The sequence below is a fragment of the Pan troglodytes genome, chromosome 8 (genome assembly GCF_028858775.2).
Source record: "Pan troglodytes isolate AG18354 chromosome 8, NHGRI_mPanTro3-v2.0_pri, whole genome shotgun sequence".
In the NCBI taxonomy this organism is placed as follows: Eukaryota; Metazoa; Chordata; class Mammalia; order Primates; family Hominidae; genus Pan; species Pan troglodytes.
This window is the reverse complement of record NC_072406.2, coordinates 13,743,242-13,761,098: the sequence shown is the minus strand read 5'-3', so window position 1 is coordinate 13,761,098 and position 17,857 is coordinate 13,743,242. Positions and strand designations below refer to the sequence as shown.

General features: G+C 41.6%; 1 protein-coding gene across 7 annotated transcripts in view; it reads left to right on the top strand.

The window, feature by feature from the left end:
- Positions 1-17,857, top strand: part of LARP4B (La ribonucleoprotein 4B) — a 121,990-nt gene that overhangs the window by 550 nt on the left and 103,583 nt on the right. For 2 of the 7 annotated variants that reach the window (XM_063781282.1, XM_009457841.5), the window contains exon 1: positions 269-466. The exons of the other annotated variants lie outside the window; for them this stretch is intronic. The gene's annotated coding sequence lies outside the window, so the exon portion shown is untranslated. Of the gene's footprint in view, positions 1-268; positions 467-17,857 lie in introns of those variants that run through there. 7 annotated transcript variants of the gene reach the window in all.

The following is a 17,857-nucleotide window of genomic DNA, read 5'->3' as shown; positions in this document are numbered from 1 at the left end:
GCGAAGGCCGGCGAGGACGGGGGTCGGGCAGGGCCTGGGCGGGGCCGGGGTCGCGGGCCGCGAGCGCCCCCAGGCCGGGCGGGCGCCGGCACCCGCAGTGCGGCGCCAGCCTTGCCACTCGCCCCTCGGTCCCGCCGGAGCCCGGATAGGCGGCCGTGCGGGTGCGGGGCGGGACGGGTCATCAGGGCATCGCATTCCTTTAGAACCAGGAAGTTGGGATCCTGTTGCTCGGTGTGTGTTTGGAACGCTCCTGTTTTCCTGTTGATAGACTTGAGCAGAGGTGGATCTGAAGGAGTTAAAAAAATAAAGTCAGATGTGAAGATTGCCTGTGTTGGTCTTGGGGCTGGGATACATGGGCGGCAGAGGAGCCATCGGAAAGCTGCTGCACCTGCCTCTCAGGATGCGCTTGGGAACGTGAAGAGTCTTTCCGTCTCGGTGCCGTTGTGCGTCGAAACTTCATGCGAATGTAATTTTGCTTTTCCCCTTATTTTTACGTAAAACGTTCTTAAAACTTGGCTGAGATGAAACTTGAGAAAGCTAGCTGTAGAAAACTACCTCCTATCTGGCTTTCGTTTTAGATTCTCTAAGTGGATGCCCAGTAACTTGTCTTAATAGTAAATTGGAAGTTTGAAGTTTTGGATAACTGAGAAAACAGGAAGGTTTTCCTTGACAGGGCAGTGGAGTTTGTAAGTATAAACAGTATGCGTGAGGCCTTTTTCTAGAGATAAGAGCAACTCCAAGGTGAACATTGAAGGGGACAGACAAGTTATTTTCCCTTTCGAAAGTTTTTTTCTCTTAGTTTCAGTTGTTTGAATATTTAAATGCACTTGAAATAGGTGCTGAGTTGTAGTTTGTGAAGACCACAGTGGGAAAGAGTGGTGTCCTCTTTTTTCTTCGTGGTCAGGTGGTGTGTGCAGTGTGCAATTTCCATACTTCCCCAACCTGCCTGGCGCCCCTCATTACAGTCAGGGTAATTTACAGAAGTTGAAATGGTTGTGGCTTTTCAGTTTTTTCTCCTTGTATTTAATATGCTGAAAGGCAGTTTTGTAATCAAACCATATAAGAAATAGCTTAATTGAGGTTTGCTAAGTGAAATGCGTTCCGAAAGGCATCAGATTAACAAGCTTATTATTTAATCATAAATTTAATTTGTGTACTTATCTTTGAAACTTGCATTGGTTAGAAATAAATTTTATCCGGTATTTTGAAAAGTTAATGTGAGTTGAGTTGACTTATTTATACGAAACAAAGGCATGGCTTATTCATTAGAAGTTACCCTCGTGTTGCCTACATTTTCTCAATTGTAACAGGGGGATGATGATAATCTCATTTTCTTAGGACTGTTGTAACACAAACATGGAAATGTTGTCTGGTTTTGCTATTTTTACTATTACTGATTTTTTTCTTCCCCCCCCGAGTTGGAGTCTTGTTCTGTCACCCAGGATGGAATGCAGTGACACGATCTCAACTCACTGCAACCTCCACCTCCTAGGTCTTCAAGTTATTCTCCTGCCTCAGCCCCCCGAGTAGCTGGGATTTACAGGCACGTGCCACCACACCTGGCTAATTTTTGTATTTTTAGTAGAGACGGGGTTTCAGCATGTTGCCCAGGCTGGTCTCGAACTCCTGGCCTCAAGTGATCCACCTGCCTCGGCTTCTCAAAGTGTTGGGATTACAGGAGTGAGCCACTGCGCCCAGCTTACTGAATTTTTAAAATATTCTACCTTGTAGCTGTCAATCTATTAGCAGAAAGTTTTGTTTTTGTTTTTGTTTTTTTGTTTTGTTTTTTTTTTGGCTTGTTTACACATGTATCTGGGCAGAGAAAACAGCTTCTGAGCACAGAATGCATATTTGGAGAAAGCAGTTCCACTATTTTTGAGTAGGAACCAGACAGAAAAAAAGATAACATGGGTACTATTCTCTAGAAGAGTAGCTGAAATTAAGTGGCAGCAAATTCAGGGAGAAATGTAATTTGGTTTAATGTTCGGGAAGATTGCCATTTTTAAAAGTGAGATTTAAAGAATTTATTGAATTTAATGCAATTTCCATAAGTAAGCACAAGTTTTGACAAGTATATATTTAAGCTGTTTTTATGAAGCAGTCTTCACATTATCTTAAAATGTAGTTCTAAAATACGTGCAGGCTGGGTGAGGTGGCTCATTCCTGTAATCCCAGCACTTTAGGAGGCCTAGGTGAGTTTAGGAGCCCAGGAGTTCACCAGCCTGGGCAACATAGAGAGACCTCATCTCTACCAAAAAATCAAAAAATTAGCCAGGCATGGTGGCTCACACCTGTAGTCCAGCTGTTGGAGAAGCTGAAGTGGGAAGATCGCTTGAGCTTGGGAGGTTGAGGCTGCAGTGAGCCATGATCCTGCCACTGCACTCCATCCTGGACAACAGTGAGACCTTGTCTCCCCCCACCCCCAAAACATGCAAATTGGGACATCAAATTGTTAATGGTGTTTACAATGAACAGTGCCTTCAGGTAGCTGCAGCTACTCTACATAGATTTGCAAGTTTTTGTAGTGATAGGCTATGGTAGATGTTACCAGCCAAGGAGTGGCTGACAAACTCCTTTCACTGTTATTTCATTGTCATGTTAAAATTCATATTTTCCGTCAAAATAGTGATAGCTAGGATTATAATCTAGGTCTTCCAATTTTAGTAACGTGTTGTCTATGTTAGGGCCTCTCAAAGTTGTAAAAAAGCTATATAGATGTGTTACCATCAATCGATTTCATTTGTTTTTATCCTAGTGTTAAAGGTACAAGTTTTTTTTTTTTTTTTTTTTTCTTTCCTGAGGCGGACTTTCACTCTTGTCGCCCAAGCTGGAGTGCAATGGTGCGTTCTTGGCTCACTGCAACCTCCGCCTCTTGGGTTCAGGTGATTCTCCTGCCTCAGCCTCCCGAGTAGCTGGGATTACAGGTGCCCTCCACCACACCTGGCTAATTTTTTTTTTTGTATTTTTAGTAGAGTTGGGATTTCACCATGTTGGCCAGGCTGGTCTTGAACTCCTGACCCCAGGTGATTCGCCCGCCTCGGCCTCCCAAAGTGCTGGGATTGCAGGCGTGAGCCACGGCGTACCCGGCCAAAGGTACAAGTTTTAAATATGCTTTTATCATGCATACAGTACTCTTATAGATTCTGTCAGATTTAGGGATATTCTTTTCAGATTGATAAATTGCACAAAAATCTTGGAGTATATTCTTGTAATTTCTTCTACAAAATTCTCAAAACAACCTTTTTCCAATGGGGAGAAGACATGAACACTGAAGTCATGTTTTTGGAAAATATCTTGTTAAAAACAGACACTGCTGTAAGGGTTTCCTTGCTTATGCTCTTTTGTAGAACTTTATTGATGTGAAGAGTTCTCCTTTTTCTGTAAAAGCTTATTTTAGAGTACGAAGTAAATGAGGCACTCAGAGAGTTAACCTCATCAGGTCTGAGTTTAGTTCAGTTTAAACTTTTTGCTCTTATGCTTGTTGATATCTTTGTAACTACTCTACTTCTAGAGTTATTTTGATTGGAAAATGAATTCCTTTTTTAGAACATGGAGTTGTAAGGTAGAAAACTCCTAGGTTCTCAAAAGAAGGGAGATAAATTCCAACTTGAAAGTTTTTTCCCCTAACATTCTAATGCTTTGTTTTTCCTGTGTGTAAATGCCTTCCTTAGGAACAAGGAAAATTATTAACTCAGCTGTGTTTCCTTCCCTTCTCTTTCTCACTGCCCCCCCGCCACCCCATACCTTAATACCTTTTGTCCCTTCAATGCCTTTATAAACTCTGTCTTCTCATAATTTTTCTGGTGAAGCTGTCATGGCTCCTATTTCAACCATAAAGGATTTGCAGTTCAGTGATGCTACTGGTTTTACATCTTCTTTCCCATCAACCCCATTGCCCTGGTTAGGAGACCTAGACCATGGAGTACATTGTAATATTGAAAGTATTTCATGTTTAACACAATTTTTTTTTTTTTTTTTTTGAGACCGAGTCTCGTTCTGTTGCCCACGCTGGAGCGCACTGGCACGATCACGGCTCACTGCAACCTCTGCCTCCAGGGTTTAAGCGATTCCCCTGCCTCAGCCTCCTGAGTAGCTGGGACTACATACATACATGGTGCGTGCCACCATGCCCGGCTAATTTTTGTACTTTAGTACAAATTGGGTTTCACTGTGTTGGCCAGGCTGGTCTTGAACTTCTGACCTCAAGTGACCCATCTGCCTTGGCCTCCCAGAGTGCTGGGATTACAGGCGTGAGCCACTGCGCCCGGCCATGTTTAACACAAATTTGAAAGCGTACTGCTTAGTTTTTAGGGGGAGTATGATAATCATAGAGATGAGACTTGATCTTTGCTGAAAATGTTCTTTATGAAGTCTGATGTGCATAAATTTGCCCAATAAAATGCTCTTTTATTTACACAAATCATTTTAGTCACACTGTAGCCAGAGTGTGGCATAGCCTGATGGCTGGCCTCTTTTCAGAAACTCATCAGGACTGCCCTAGGCCTCGCCCTGTGTGTGCTTCCACTTCTGTGTCTTCCTTCTTGCCCTGCCCCACCTTTTAATCAGGACCACGCCTCCCTCTCCTACCTTGGTGTTGCAAACGTTGTAGCCATTGCTGTTGGTAGATTCTTTGACTGAAATTGAATGTCCACCTCCTTTAAAAAAATTTTTAAAATATTTACTTAGCTCCTTAAACCATCCTTAAAAAGATACTTTAGGAGTCCTCCAGACTGCTTTGCGTTAACTTCTGAGATTATGCTTCTCTGTTTCTGTAGCAACTAAGTGTACCTTTGTGTTACTTAGCACATAATTAATGTAAGCTCCTTGTGAGTGAGATTCTCTTTTTATGCTTGTCACCTCTGTCCAGCCCAGGGACTGGTAAACTGTAGATGTTTAGTGAAAGTAATTCAAGTAAAGAGATAAGAATGCTCAAAGACATCTCCCACCTGTGTTCCAGAGAAATTGTTTGCTGATTGTATACTTGCACATTTCTGTAAACAAATAGGAAAATCTTTACTCAAAAAGCATACATTAGAAAGTTTCTTATAGAGTATAAAAGTTATATTTACAAGTTTTTAACTGACTTTTCATAGCTACATTTAGCGCATGAAGTATTTTCAGATAGAGTAATTTAACCACATGACCTTTAAATTACACTGTTTCTCAGTCTTTAAAAATGTGCCCTCTTTCGGCCGGGCACTTTGATTCATGCCTGTAATCCCAGCACTCTGGGAGGCCGAGGCGGGTGGATCACCTGAGGTTAGGAGTTCGAGACCAGCCTGGCCAACATGGTGAAACCCTGTCTCTACTAAAAATACAAAAATTAGCCAGGCGTGGTGGTGCGTGCTCGTAATCCCAGCTACTTGGGAGGCTGAGGCGGGAGAATTGCTTAAACCCGGGAGGCAGAGGTTGCAGTGATCTGAGATCACACCACTGCACTCCAGCCTGGGCGACAGAGTGAGGCTCTGTCTGAAAAAAAATGAAATAAAATAAAATAAATAAATGCCCCCTTTTAGATAGCCATAGAATTTCTTACCTTTATTTTGCTTTAAAATAAAAACATCATGTTAACCCAAAATGAAACAATTGCAATATTGAAAATGTATCTTTTAAACTTTAGTGGATGTTTTTCCATTTTTTATTTTCTGTTAAGTATTGCTAAAGGGCCTGGCATAAAGGAGGGCCACTGAGAGGTAAGAAAAGGGTTCATTTTCTTCCTGTGGCAGGTGTTCTGACCAGTTGAACACTAGGGATGCAAAGATGAAAGGCAACAGGATTTTTCTGTAAGGCCCGTCATCCAGCAGGAATAGGAAAGTGCATTGTTCTATGTAAAGCCGTAGAGACTGGCCTCTGGAAGTGGCTGGCTCTCAGCTGCATGCTGCTTTGGATAGTCTGCTACAACAGTCACATATATTATGGTGTATCCTGCCCTGCACTCTCCATGTCTCCCCTTCTTGCTGTACTTTTTTCATAGTATTTATGACACTATAACATACCATATAATTTACTTACTAATTTATGTATGGCCCGTCTTCTCATACTTGAATGTAAACTCTTATGAGATCAAGATTTATATTTTGCTCCTCAGTATGAACCTAAGCCTTAGAACAATATCTGGTAGGTAGCATGTGCTAAATAGTTGATGAGTAGATCCCAGTATGGTGAACAAGAGGGATAGATTGGCATCTCTTGGAGTTTGCTGTCCATTGAGACAGGTGGACAATCACATAATCCAATAAGAAAGTGCAGTGCACTGACATCCGGCCTGGATGGGAGGGATCAGAAGGCTTCCCTGAGGTTGTGATGGTGGCACCGAGATTGGAGGGATGGTGGTGGAGTGAGAGGTCAGCAGAGAGAATTACCTGTGTAGTGCCCCAAGTGGGAAGGTGCAGAGTGCTTTGATGGAACTAGCGGCTGGGAGGTAGGTGGAGAGTTTTATTTTACAGAGCTTGGGAGGTCCCATATAGGTCGATTATTTTGCCCTTTATCCTAAGACCAGTGGGAAGCAGTTGGAGGATTTTATGTCATAGAATTGTCTTTTTTAAATGATTCTGCTTTGCAGAGTCGTGTGGAAGCAGGGAGTGGTCACATGTGGGTGTTACTGGGCGGCAAGGTAGGGAATCTCTTTCTTCTTGTGTACACCTCTCTTCATAGTTGAAAAGGCCAAGCCCCAGTCTAAATGAGACCAGCCAGCTTCCTTAAAATCCCTTTAATTTGTATTACATATAATCGTGTATGTTTAAAAAATATTTTATTTTTTTGAGACAGTTTGTGTCACCCAGGCTGGAGTCCAGTGGCATGCTCACAGCTCTCTGCAGCCTCGACCTGGGCTTGAGCGATCTTGCCACCTTAGCCTCCCGAGTAGCTGGGACCCATGGGTGCATGCCACCACACCTGGCTAATTAAAAAAAAATTTTTTTTTTGTAGAGGTGGCGGGTCTCACTATGTTGCCCAGTCTGGTCTCAAATTCCTGGGTTCAAGCAGTCCCAGAGTGTTGGGATTACAGATGTGAGCCATTGCACCTGGCCTAAAAATGCTTTAAAATTTGTTTATAAAATATGTCTTAAATTTGCTAATATTTGCCAGTTGTTTAAAGTATATTTGTTATTTCAGATAATTTCAAACATGCCTTTTTTAGGAATGTCTCTGAAAAATGAGAACATTTTGTTTTCACATTTCAGAGAGCTTTGTTTTTTTTGTCAGTGCTCAAAATACAGAGATGAAAACCTAGTGATCAATTTGGTATAGATTTACAAATTGCTTCAGTGATTGTTATCTGTTAACATGTTGAACATTCTCTTTTCAAAAATATCAGGTCCTTTAAAATTTTCTTTAAAGGTGGCTTCATGCTTTTCTGAGCATTCTTTTTATCTTTGTTGATTACATATTTGTATTTCATTGTTGAGATTATCGTCTGTGTAATTTTTGCCTTATCAGTCAGAGAATACCAGTAACCTTTAGGAGGCATGTACAGATTTTTTTTTTTTTTTTTTACTGGGTCCATAAAGGGGGAAAGTTTGGTCAGGTTGGGGAGCAGTCACACTTCTTCCTGAGAGGTAATAAATACCAGGCTCTCCATCTGGAGGAGGGGTCAGTAAATCACGTTTGCAAAGGAAAAGATGTGGTAATTGGTAGGATTCAGACCTGTGTCGGGAAACCCCAATGGATTTCTAGTTCATTGCTTTAACCATTCAGTCCTGACTTTAAAAGTAGACTTGAAGTCCCTATGGGAAGCTACCTTCTAAAAATCTAGACATTTGAAAGGATGAAAGCATTGTCTCTTGTGCTTTTAGGAGGTTAAAAACATTTAAACCACTGATAGAACACTGGCATTTAGTGTTTCTTCAGTACTGTAAATACAGTAGCTTACTGTGAAAGTCTTTTTGGGTGGACTTCTGTCTGGCATAATTTGTTTTTTTTTTTGAGGTGGAGTCTCACCTGTTTCCCAGGCTGGAGTGCAGTGGCACAGTCTCCGCTCACTGGAAGTTCTGCCTCCCAGGTTCACGCCATTCTCCTGCCTCAGCCTCCCAAGTAACTGGGACTGCAGGCGTGTGCCACCACGCCCAGCTGATTTCTTTGTATTTGTAGTAGAGACGGGGTTTCACCATGTTAGACAGGATGGACTCGATCTCCTGACCTCAAGCAATCTGCCTGCCTTGGCCTCCCAAAGTGTTGGGATTACAGGCGTGAGCCACTGTGCCCGGCCTGCGTAGCATGATTTTAAGTTCTATGTTCCATATTCCTCTGTGGTTAATATCCATACCTCCAGTGATACTTGTTATTTATTTATTTATTTATTTAACAGACGGGGTCTCGTTCTGTTGCCCAGGCTGCAGGAGTGGAGTGCAGTGGTGTGGCCAGTGCTCACTGCAGCCTCCAATTTCTGAGCTCCAGTGATTCTCCTGGCTATTTAAATAATAATTTTTTGAGACATGAGGTCTTGCCATGTCACCCAGGCTGGCCTCAATCTCCTGGCCTCAAGTGATCCTCCAGCCTCAGCCTCCCAGGTTGCTGGGAATATGAGTGTGAGCCCCTGTGCCTTGCTCCATTGACAGTTGTTACCAGGCTAAATTGCTAGTTCAGGTTGCCTTTCAGTGGGTCACTTGGAGCAGGGGTCCCTAACTCCCAGGTTGTCGAACCGTACCCATCATGGCCTGGTAGGAACTGCGCTGCACAGCAGGAGGTGAGTAGCAGGGTGAGTGAGCATTACTGCCTGAGCTCCACCTCCTCTCAGATGAGCAGTTGCACTAGATTCTCATAAGAGTTCAAATCCTACTGTGCACTGCACATGCAAGGGATCTAGGTCGCATGCTCCTTATGAGAATCTAGTGCCTGATGATCTGAGGTGGAACAGTTTCATCCTGAAAGCATCCTCCTCACCACCCCCCACCCCCTGACCCCTCCGCTCTGTCTGTGGAAAAATTGTCTTGCATGAAACCTGTCAGTCCCTGGTGCCAAAAAAGATTGGTTACCGCTGACTTGGAGTACTGACCATTGTGAAAATGAGTAACTGATGAATCAGCAATAGTTGCTTCTTCACGCTGTCAGTGAAGACCAAAGAATGAATATGGGAAGCAGTATTACCAGTGTTGCTGCGTGTGCACGTGGCCTTCAGTTTTTCACTGCTCTTCCCATTTCTTTGTACACGCCGATGAATTTAATCTCTTCTGCTGAAATCATTCTTCAGGGCTCAGTACAGGAGAGTTAAACCTAAGCATGAAAGGACTGGAAATGGGATGTAGAATTGCCAAATAAACTGTAGAAGCATTGAGGCACTTAAAAATCTCCATGACCTGGAGAAATTCCAGTGAAGAGTAAACTTTTGCAGTGTGCCTTAGGATTCCGAGTGACCACAAGTTTTATTATCTTTCAGGCAAGGCCACACAGATTCTTGGCATACTATTACCTGTAAGTTCAGAATTTTGGAAGTGTGTTGGTCATTGTGGTAGTCCTCCCCCGCCCCGCCTCCCCCTGCCAACCTTACAGGAAAGAAAGAAGTGGTAGTTTTATTCTGTTATTGAGAATAGGTTTTTCATGAAATCACATGAAGTTACAGCTCAACATAAGTAACTGTAGACTAGATGTTTTCCCAAAATCGTTATATGGCCACAAATTGTATTAGATAATTATATGAGCAAGGCAAATAAATGCTGGATCATTAACTTCCAGTTTTCTTTCTTTCTTTTTTTTTTTTTTTTGGGATGGAGTTTCACTCTTGTTGCCCAGGCTGGAGTGCAATGGTGCGATCTCGGCTCACTGCAACCTCCACCTCCTGGGTTCAAGCGATTCTCCTGCCCCAGCCTCCTGAGTAGCTGGGATTACAGGCATGTGCCACCACGCCTGGCTAGTTTTGTATTTTTAGTAGAGACAGGGTTTCTCCATGTTGGTCAGGCTGCTCTCGAACTCTCCACCTCAGGTGATCCGCCTGCCTTGGCTTCCCAAAGTGCTGGGATTACAGGTGTGAGCCACCATGCCTGACCCTTAACTTCCAGTTTTCAATTTGATGTTGGGAAGTGTGGTTAGGTAAATTTATTGTAAAGCATATATTTACGAAATGTTTAATAATAATAATAGTGAACATAATATTTAATCAGCCTTAACCCAGTTGCAGGGAGTGTTTTCTTTTTATCAGTTCCATCGTTATCAGTCTGGAATTAAACGACTGAAGGAACCTTTAATTCTTTTTAATTCCTTTTTTTTGAGACAGAGTCTCACTTTGTCCCCCAGGCTGAAGTGCAGTGGCTGTATCTTGGCTCACTGCAATCATCACCTCCTGGGTTCAAGTGATTCTCGTGCTTCAACCTCCAGAGTAGCCAGGACTACAGGCACGTCACCATGCCCAGCTTATTTTTATAGTTTTAGCAGAGACAGGGTTTCTCCATATTGGCCAGGCTGGTCTGCAACTCCTGGCCTCAAGTGATCTGCCTGCCTCGGCCTCCCAAAGTGCTGGGATTACAGGCCTGAGCCACTGTGTCTGGCCTGATTAATTCTTAATTCATAAAATGTTAGGTGTGAATTAAATAGTACTTTTGAAGTAAGATGTTTATATTCTAAGACTGTGAGTTTTGTTGTACGTTATTTTGTCAACTGAGATTTGGTAACTAGTTTGTGAAAATAATTGTCAGAAAAACAGTGTAATATTGCAGTTGCAGTCTTAGGATTTTAGATCTCTGAAGACTCAGAAACTGAAGCCCATGAGGTAAAATTAATTAGAGATACAGCTGGCTAGTTGGTGACAGAGCTAGGACTGTAACGAGCCTCCTCTTTAAGTCCAGCATCCCGTTGCACTGTAATTGCAGAGTTTACTCTGGTCGCTGTTAAGGCGCACCCTCCGCTGTGGTATATCAAAAGAAATTGGTGAAAGCATTAATTTTATGTATGTTAGATAATTTAAATAAGTGTTTTAACTTTTTGAGGTAGATTTTTAAAGCAGTTATTAGACTGTGCTTTTTAAAAGATTGAAATATATTTACTCCAGGAAAATTAAGTGTTTTGTCATTTTAGATAATCCATTAACCTTAATCCAAATAGGGAGGTGCTAATTGGTGTTCTGGTTAACACCCTCCGGTTTGTATCGTGTAATCAGACTGCAGCTTATAGTTCATCTTTGAGAAATAGTCTAAGAGAAATTCATGTAAATTAAATGGTTTTCTTCCTAAAGCATTCAGGGAGAGTTGTTCATTTTAACGTCCACGCTGTTAACACAGGAGTCTGTGTGCACTCTTGGATCCAACTTCAACACCTGTGTTCATACCCGTCACCTTTGTGTAGAGGAACTCACACTAGAGATAATGTGACTTGCTGTGAGCTCTCCTGGCCTTTGGTTTACTGTCCTCAGGCAACTGTGGTGTGTGTCAGGATCTTTCACACTATCTTACACTCTAAGAAACTACTGCAAATTGCAACAACTCCCACCCTCAACAATGTATTGGACTTGTAATTCAGAGGATTGAAAGCCCCCTCCCTTTTTTTCCCCCATTTATTCTTCAGAACACTTGTTTTACTGTTTGGGAAACTGAGTCTTGGTGACAGTTTGCTTTACATCATCCAATACAGGAAGAACAGAAAATGGGAACTTTATAGCTTCTTGCTTATAAGCCTTTTGCGTGGCAGGAGAGAATTCTACCACTGAACGACCCATGCACCGATGCTTATAAGTCTTTTGCAAGTAATACCCAGCTCTTAGAAAGGGTCAGCGTTCTGTGCAGCACCTTAGATCCAAATAACATGATGTATTTGGGGGCTTAAGTCACACATCATAGTTCAGCATCAGAGATACAGGCCCTGTACTTAATAGTTTAATAACTTAATTATTTAAATATTTAATAGTTTAATAATTACTGTTAAACAAAGTATTAATAGTAATTTTCATTGTGGTTATCTTTTTTTTGAGACAGAGTCTCACTCAGTTGCCCAGGCTGGAGTGCAGTGGCTTGATCTCCGCTCACTGCAAGCTCCGCCTCCCGGGTTCACGCCATTCTCCTGCCTCAGCCTCCCTAGTAGCTGGGACTACAGGCGCCCGCCACCACGCCCAGCTAATTTTTTTGTATTTTTTTTTATTAGAGACGGGGTTTCACCGTGTTAGCCAGGATGGTTGCGATCTCCTGACCTCGTGATCCACCCACCTCGGCCTCCCAAAGTGCTGGGATTACAGGCGTGAGCCACCGCACCTGGCCCATTGTGGTTATCTTTGAAGCCAGAGATATCCTATGCTACAAGATTGAGAAAAGTTATCTACATTTCCGAACAGTAATTCAGAATCATTGGAAGTGACAGGAATTTTCAATGGCTGATTCTTACAGTTTGCCTGAAACTTTTTTTTTTTTTTGAGACAGGGTCTCACTCTGTTGCCAGGCTGGAGTGCAGTGGCATGATCTTGGCTTATTGTGGTCTTAACCTCCCAGTCTCAAGCGGTCCTCCCTCCTCAGCCTCCCGAGTAGCTGGGACTACAGGCACGTGCCACCACACCTGGTTAATTTTTGTATTTTTTTGTAGAGATGGGTTTTCGTCTTGTTGCACAGGCTGGTCTCAAACTCCTGGGCTCAAGCAATCCTCCTGCCTTGGCCTTCAAAAGCACTGGGATTACAGGCATGTGCCATCATCCCCGGCCTGTCTGAAACTCTTTTTGTGATGTTAGTGTTGACCTAAAATGAAGAAGCTGAGTGAAGAGTTTATTTGGGCCAAGCATGATGATTGCAACCCAGGAGCATAGACCAAGTTGCTCAGCGGCAGTTACAAGTGGATTTTTATGATGGAATGATGTATGACGGTGCTGGGAAGGCTCATTCTCAGCCCTCAGTCAAGTCACTGATTTATGTAACTGTCATTGCTTGTTAAATCTTCTGTAGTCTTTGAATTTCATGCTTTTGGTTTTCTTAGAGGTAAAACAATAAAATACATAGTAAAAATCCTATTACATTGGAGATTCAATCCAAATTGCAGGAAAACAATAAAAACTCAAAAACAATGGTTAAGGCTGGAATCTAATAACATGGGTACTATAGTTTTCTTATGAAGCATAATTTTTTCTCTCCCCAGTCCCCATTTTTACTGAAGATATAAATCTTAGGAGGACCAGCTTACTTGCAAAATAAGTTTTAGTATTATACTTGGGCTGATTATTTGCATAAAATGCAACAAGAATAATGATTGGCCATATAGGTTCTTTAAGTTGTCTTTGCTGGAACTTTCATAAGGAATTTTGGATTCAACTATAAAGCCTCAAGGCTAGGAAGCCAAGCCAAGGACTATGCTGGTAATACTTACATGAATTGGGTGAATTCCTCTCTTCTTGAGGTCGCAAGATATCTTGAGGTTCCTGGGCTTGTCAGAAAGTAAGATTCTTTTACTTGCTGCACGTCAGGAACCTTGTAAAGGAGCCATGTAAACAAGGTACCAGGCTAGTCTTTCCAACAGGCTTTTTATTGGCTCTACATAGTCAACCTCTGTTCTTTAAACCAGTCTGGTCATATCTTAAAATATGCCATTCCAGTCAAGAGCGTCGGTAGAATAACCAGTGTCTTAATTGTGTCCTGTTACAATAAACTGGTTTTTATTGAACTTAAAACGCATATAATTAGACTGTCATAAAATAAGAGTACTCATGAATAGTTTATACATTTTGGAGAAATAAGGTAGAGAGTAAGGTGAATGTTTCAGTCTTGCTCATAAAGTTATGTTTTACCCATTTGCTACAAGCTATAAAAAGCTTGAAAGAAAAAAGCTTCCTCGACTTGGGAAAACAAAACATGAAAAGAATCAGCAATGTTTCAAACAAAAAGTCGTAAAAATCATTTCAGTCATCTGTAATTTCAGTCCCATGTAATTAAGTTTTATTCTGCTTGATATACAGAGTTAGCAATCGTCATGAACACAACAGTTTATTAGAGTTCTGAAAGTTTTTACTTACTCCAATGATAATGATCTTCAAAATTATCAGAAACTTGTATTCAAGAGTACTTACCACCTGGTGCAGTGGCTCATAGCTATAATCTCAGCACTTTAGGAGGCCAAGAAGGGAGGATCGCTTGAGGCCATGAGTTCAAGACCAGCCTGGCCAACATAGCAAGACCCCCATCTCGACAAAAAATAGAAAAATTAGCCAGGTGTGGTGGTGTGTGCTTATAGTTGTAGCTACTCGGGAGGCTGAGGTGGGAGGATCACTTAGGTCCAGGAGTTTGAGATTGTAGTGAGTTAGAAAGTGCCACTGCTCTCTAATCTGCACAACAGAGCGAGACCTTGTCTCTTTATTTATTTATTTGTTTTGAGACGGAGTTTCACTCTTGTTGCCCAGGCTGGAGTGCAATGGTGTGATCTTGGCTCACTGCAACCTCCACCTCACAGATTCAAGTGATTTTCCTGCCACGGCCTCCCAAGTATCTGGGATTACAGGCATGCGCCACCATGCCTGGCTAGTTTTGTATTTTTAGTAGAGATGGGGTTTCTCCGTGTTGGTCAGGCTGGTCTCGAACTCCTGACCTCAGGTGATCTGCCTGCCTTGGCCTCCCAAAGTGATGGGATTACAGGCATGAGCCATCGCGCCTGGCCAAGACCTTGTCTCTTAAAAAAAAAAAAATTATTTTCCATGAATTCCCTTGAAGAAAAAGCAAATTTTTGACTGTAGCCAAGTGTAAACTACTTTTTGAGAAGAGTCAAAGTAGAACAATAATTGTCTGTGGATGCCAAAAGACTTAGAGTAGCTACAGTTAAAGACACAATTTACAAGGAAATTTGGTTATTTTTGTGGCATACAACAATTTAACATAATAACCATAATTATGTCTGACATATCAAGACATATCAGGATTTCAGAAATCTCATGTAACGTTGGAACACACATTAATACCATGCACACAAATATAACCCAAAGTTAAACACCATTTCTTATTTGACAAAGCTTCACATACAATTTTAACATACCAATTAAGCCTAATAGGTCTCTCTCGGACTTCCAGGGGGTTCCTTTTGGAAAAGACTTAATTTTAGAATTTGAAAGTTGATTTTGGGAAATGTGTCAAATATTAAAAAGGATGTTGTTCAAAACAGAATCACAGGTTGCTGTAAAATAATAGTCATTTAGCCAGATAATTGAAATATTTCAAAAAGCAAAAACCTTTTTTTTTTTTTTTTTGAGGCGGAGTCTCGCTCTGTCGCCCAGGCTGGAATGCAGTGGCGCCATCTGGGCTCACTGCAACCTCCGCCTCCTGGGTTCACGCCATTCTCCTGCCTCAGCCTCCTGAGTCGCTATTCTCTTGCCTCAGCCTCCTGAGTAGCTGGGACTACAGGCACCCACCACCACATCCGGCTAATTGTTTGTATTTTTAGTAGAGATGGGGTTTCACCGTGTTAGCCAGGATGGTCTCGATCTCCTGACCTCGTGATCCACCCACCTTGGCCTCCCAAAGTGTTGGGATTACAGGTGTGAGCCACTGCACCCGGCCAAAAAAACAAAAACCTTTTCTCTTTTTTGATACTCAGTTTTCTAAACAATCAAAAGACCTAAAAAGACGACATGAGACCAACAGAATCTTTTTTTTTTCAGCTTATTCAAAAGGTGAGCAAAAGTCTTTTGTTATCCTCATTAATATTATATGAACATCTTGTTCAAAAGAGAAAAATAAATTTTACCTTTGCATCAGTATATTGTCAGTGCTAGAGCCTTTTATTTTTTTTTCCCCTGGAGACAGGGTCTGCTCTGTTGCCTGGGGTGGAGTGTAGGGGTGTAATCATAGCTCACTGCAGCCTCAAACTCCTGGGCTCAAGTGATCCTCCCACCTCAGCCTCCTGAGTATAAAGCTATTTTAATGAAACTGTCCATCAAATCTCAATCAGCTTGGACCATGCAAGATAAAATTTCCATAAACTTTTTACAACCACTTAAAATTTTTTCTTAAAGAGCAGACCAGTGCTTCAAGAAAAGCCTGCTGTTCTGACACAGGGGCCCAGACTCTGGCCCTGCATTTGTGTACGTTGTATATTAATGTTCAATTTTAGCAAAACTAAATAATTCTCTTCTAATTTAGCAAGCTTGATTACACACAATATTTTTTTTCACAAGATTTATCTTCCACAAATGGTCTACAACTTGCTGAAGCCTTTGGTTTTGACCTATACCTCTTTTTTTTTTTTCTTTGCTGGGGGGTGGGCGGTGGGGGCGGGTGGGGCGCTGAGTCTGCCTCTGTAGCCCAGGCTGGAGTGCAGTGGCGTGATCTCGGCTCACTGCAACGTCCGCCTCCCGGGTCTCGGTTCAAGCAATTCTCTTGCCTCAGCCTCTCGAGTGGCTGGGATTACAGGCATGCGCCACCATGCCCAGCTAATTTTTGTATTTTTAGTAGAGATGGGGTTTCACCATGTTGGTCAGGTTGGTCTTGAACTCCTGACCTCATGATCCACCCACCTTGGCCTCCCAAAGTGCTGGGATTACAGGTGCGAGCCACCACGCCTCACTCGACTTTTTTTTTTTTTGGCTGAGTCCCTCTGTAGCCCAGGCTGGAGTGCAGTGGCGTGATCTCGGCTCACTGCAGCCTACCTTTCTTTTTTATATTGGCATTTTACCTTAAGAGAAAAACTTACTTTCCTTTCCCCCTTATCATTTTGACCATACAAAGATCTCTGTGTACAAGGGAAAAACAATCAGTCTCTTTTCAACTTTCCTTACATCTTTTAAAATATGCTCTGTATATAAAATTGTTTCTTATACCTAATAGTTTTAATTACGTATATTAACTACAATTTTAACTCTTAGTAACTCGAATTTCCAGTGAAAAACCCAGGAAGTAATTTTGAACTGTTTTATACCACATGACAACAATTTCTGAATATTTCCTCAATTTTTGTCTATAACCTAAATATATTTTGTTTATAACCTAAATATATTTAACTTTTCTGTACCCTATAAATGAGATAGATATTTTATGATTATCTGTTAATTAACATAACATGGCTTTAAGATTAAATTTTTGAAAAGGGTTTGTGAAACTATGAAAAGTTTGTTTATAAATATCTTATTTACATTCATCTAATTTATTCTTTGTTATTTTTATTTTTTTTTGAGACCCAGCCTTACTGTGTCACCCAGGCTGGAGTGCAGTGGCTTGATCTCAACTCACTGCAACGTCAGCCTCCTGGGTTTAAGTGAAACTCCCACCTCAGCATCCCAAGTAGCTGGGATTACAGGCGTGCGCCGCCATGCTCAGCTAATTTTTGTGTTTTTGGTAGAGAGGGGGTTTCACTGTATTGGCCTGGCTGGTCTCGAACTCCTAGTGATGGGATTACAGGTGTGAGCCACTGCACTCGGCCCTAATTTATTCATTCTTAACAGTTATTATGCTTGAATAGTTCATTAAACAAAGCCATCATCTCAATTTATTTCTTTGTTAATCATTTCTACAGCCTGTGAAACCCTAGAGTTAAATGAATGAGTATTTGCTGATGAGAAGACACAGCTCCTTTCATTAAACCAACAAACTAATCTTTATTTACCAAAGATCTACCCAAGTCATGAACTAAAAGACATTTGAGTTTCTATTTGTCTGACGAAATATTTGATTTAAGCACTTGTGTTTTCTTTAAGCTGGTTAATTAGAGGTCTTTCATATATTTTGGTAGTGAAATATCACATATATATGATACATAAAAGTAAAGACATGCAGATGCACTAACAGAAGCAGATCTTACAGTTTTATAAGATTTTTCATTTGCTAGTGAAAATAATTCCCCCCCTCCTTTAGACTGTCAGTCTCTTAATTATCTGTTCCATTCCCCTAAACAATTCAGATTGCTAGGCAACCCTAAATTTTCACTTCCAAAGACATGACTCTCAGGTGAAAACTTACATCCCAAAGGCAGAGAACTTAGA